This window comes from Orycteropus afer, unplaced genomic scaffold (genome assembly GCF_000298275.1).
Source record: "Orycteropus afer afer isolate SDZICR_OR568_19922 unplaced genomic scaffold, OryAfe1.0 scaffold00006, whole genome shotgun sequence".
Lineage (NCBI taxonomy): Eukaryota > Metazoa > Chordata > Mammalia > Tubulidentata > Orycteropodidae > Orycteropus > Orycteropus afer.
Window position 1 is genome coordinate 28627370 of NW_006921593.1, and position 3540 is coordinate 28630909.

Here is a 3540-nt window from a genome sequence, read left to right on the forward strand (position 1 = left end):
CGGAGACTTCGCTGCTCCAGTCCCTGTGGAGACTGAAGGCACGTGCACTAAGGGCCCAGAGCTCGTGCTAATAAAGGAGCCACAGGGTCTCAGTTCCTGGAAACATTATGCTTCTCCTGAACGGTTGGTTTGGTTTTACAGTCTTGGAAACGACCTTGTTTCCTTCTTCTGGCTACTCAAGCCTCAGCGCCGAATTTGTGGCCCCCATCGAGACAGTGTAAGAAACTTTAGGGCGTATATTTGTTTGTGCACTAACCCTAGCCCAGGCATCTTTCTGTTTGTCCTCATGTTTTCCTTTGTTCCTTAACTAATTCTTTAGAGAAAGGAGGGGGGATGGGAGAGGAGGGGGAAGAAAGAGAAGGAAACATGCTTCTAATTTTCTCCATTTCCCTAAAACAGAAGGCAAAGAACGTGACAAAATAGCTAATTTTAGCTTCAGGGTGTGGCCATTAGCTGTGCTGCGCTGCCATGTGCCACATGCTCTCCAGCCGATCTCACCTCATGTTGTTGTTGTTGATATAGTGACCCTATGTAACAGCCTAGAACTGCCCTACAGGGTTTCCTGTAATCTTTACAGGGACAGGTTGCCAGGCATTTTCTCCCATGGAGTTGCTGTTGTTGTTGTTAGGTGCTGTCGAGTGATCTCCAACTCACAGCGACCCCATGCACAGCAGAATGCAACAATGCCTGATCCTGCACTAGCTCTGTGATTCTTGCTATACTTGAGCCCATACCGCTGCCACTGTGTCACTGAGGGCCTTCCCCTCTTTCATCAACCCTCTACCTTACCAAGCATGACATCCTTCTCCAGGGAATGGTCCCTTCTGACAACATGACCAAAGTAGGTGAGACAAGGTCTGGCCATTCTCACATCCAAGGAGCATCCCGGCTGCACTTCCTCCAGGACAGATTTGTTAGATCCTTTAGCAGTCCATGGTACTTTCAGCATTCTTTGCCAGCACAACTCAAAAGCATCAATTCTTCTTCGGTCTTCCTTATTCACTGTCCAGCTCTCACATGCATATGAGGCAACTAAAAATACCATGCCTTGTGTCAGGTGCACCTCAGTCCTCAAGGAGACATCTTTGCTCTTCAGCATTTGAAAGAGGTCCTTTGCAGCCGATTTGCCCAGTGCTCTATGTCATCTAATGTCCTGACTGCTGCTTCCTTTGGTGTCGACTGACTTCACACAAGCAATGTGAAGTCTTTGACAACTTCAATCTTTTCTCCATTTATCATGATGCTGCTTATAGGTCCAGTTGTAAGGAGTTTTGTTTCCTTCATTTTGAGATGTAATCCACACTGCAGACTGTATTCTTCAATCTTCATCAGTAAATGCTTCAAGTCATCCTCACTTTCAGCAAGCAAAGTTGTGTTGTCAGCATACCACAGGTTGTTAATGATTCTTCCTCCAATCCTGATGCCATGTTTTTCTTCATATAGTCCAGCTTCTCGGATTATTTGCTCAGCATATCGATTGAATAAGTATGGTGAAAGGATACAACCCTGACGCACTCCCTTCTTGATTTTAAACCATGCAGTGTCCCCTTGTTCTGTTCGAATGACAGTCTCCTGGTCTATGTACAGGTTCCTCATGAACACAACTGAGTGTTCTGGAACTCCCATTCTTCTCAATGTTACCCATAATTTTAACTGCTGACCTTTCAGTTAGCAGCTGAACACTTTAAACACTGTGTATAAATTTTTTAAATATTGTGAGATCTAGTGTGTCACTTTTCTGGCCGAGGTAGAAACAGGTAACACTTATTATAAGGGGACATCCTATCTGGGGAAAGATTACTAAATTGGGTCAAACAGGGAAAGCGTTTCTGGGCAATCAATATACAAGTTGTACAGCAAAGTAAGAGACATCTTTTTTTTTTCTCTTTCTGAGTCAAATAACTTGATCTGTGATGAATGGTGGCCACGTCCCCTCCCTAATGTGCAGAGCTGGTTGTCCCACAGTTCCTCAGTCGCTCAGAGCTCCCAGCCGGAGCACCAGGCCTGCTCCGTGCCTGCCAGCCTCCTTTCTGTAAGAGTAACGACAAATATTGCCCAGTTCATTCAGTACAGTTTCCAGCCCCCATGAAGTATGAGGCTTTAGAGACAGTAAGGTCCAAAGAACTGCCATCATAGAAAAATATTTTTTTACCAAACTCACTGCCATCCAGTCGATTCCAACTCACAGTGAGCACCACCCCCCACCCCCCGCCCCCCTATGGATTCCCAAGGCTGTAAATCTTCTGGTAGCATAGCGCCTAAGACATCTGACTGCTAACCAGAAGGCTGGAGGTTCAAACCCACCAGCCGCTCCTTGAAAAGAAGGTTGGGCAATCTACTTCCGTAGCGACACTGACTCGGAAACCCAAGGAGGAGTCGCTATGAGTCGGGTCCGACTTGACGGCACATAACAACAACAAATCTTTACAGAAGTAGATTGCCTCATCTTCCTCTCACAAAGCAGCTGGTGGATTTGAACTGCCAACCTTCTGGTTAGCAGCAAAATGGCTTACCCACGACATTACCACAGCCCCTTTAAGGAGTCATACAAAAAGACTCTATTCAATGAGTATAAAAAAAATCATTCATATATTAAATAATGGCTGAGCTGTACTTCTACGCCTCTGTTCTATATCTGACCCCGATTTCTTTAAGGAAGAGTAGGGAAAGGAACAAGAACACGACGGCGGGGGGGGGGGGGGGGGGCGCCCTGGCTGGCAGTGGCAAGGGACAGAGAGGATGGGTAAAGTACACAGTGTAAGTGTAAACCAAAAAGCAAACCCACTGCCTTCGAGTGGATTCTGAAATGATGAGATACACCCATGCTACTGAACCAACAAATACTGGTGACATAAACATGCCACCCTGGGGAGGTAAACTTTCCAGTCACTCCTTCCTAGAAGATGTGACCCTAAGTATCCCTGGGAGAGGTGAGTGAATAAAAGAGCCAAGGGTGGGGCTCCTTTGGGATCCTGGGGTCCGGCCCTTTACCAGCTGGGCTGTGAACCTGCAGCCACAGGAAGTAAAACAGGGCTTGCTTTTTAAGACTAAAATGAGAGAGATAAATGATGAAATAAGGAAAGGGAAGAATATACGGCTTTGAGGAAAATAACCAAGAACCCTTAGGGTGTGTATCTTGGTGACCCAAACAGATGAGAAGACAGGGATGAGAGGATCCCAATAATCCTTCCAGTGGGAAGGTCATGGGTGGCTCTATAGTACCCCAACCATGTGTGTCTTCTAGCACCATCCTTTTCCTGCCTCCCCCTATACCACTCCCACAGCACTAGTGAGAGGTGGTAAATGAACCCCCTGCCCTTGGTCCCAGCAGTAACCTGGAGGGGCAGGCTAGACTTCTAATAGGGAAGTCAGTCTCTCTCTAGGGCTGAGGCTTCAAGACAGAACGTTTAGGGCATGCAAAGGGCCAGGTTTCCTATTAGGCGGAGCAAGCTGGTCTGCACGGAGGGCTGGGGGTAGGGATGGGGGGTCAGCAGGGGAACACTGTGGGGAGTGGCCAGCCCCCACGCATCTCTGCCTTTC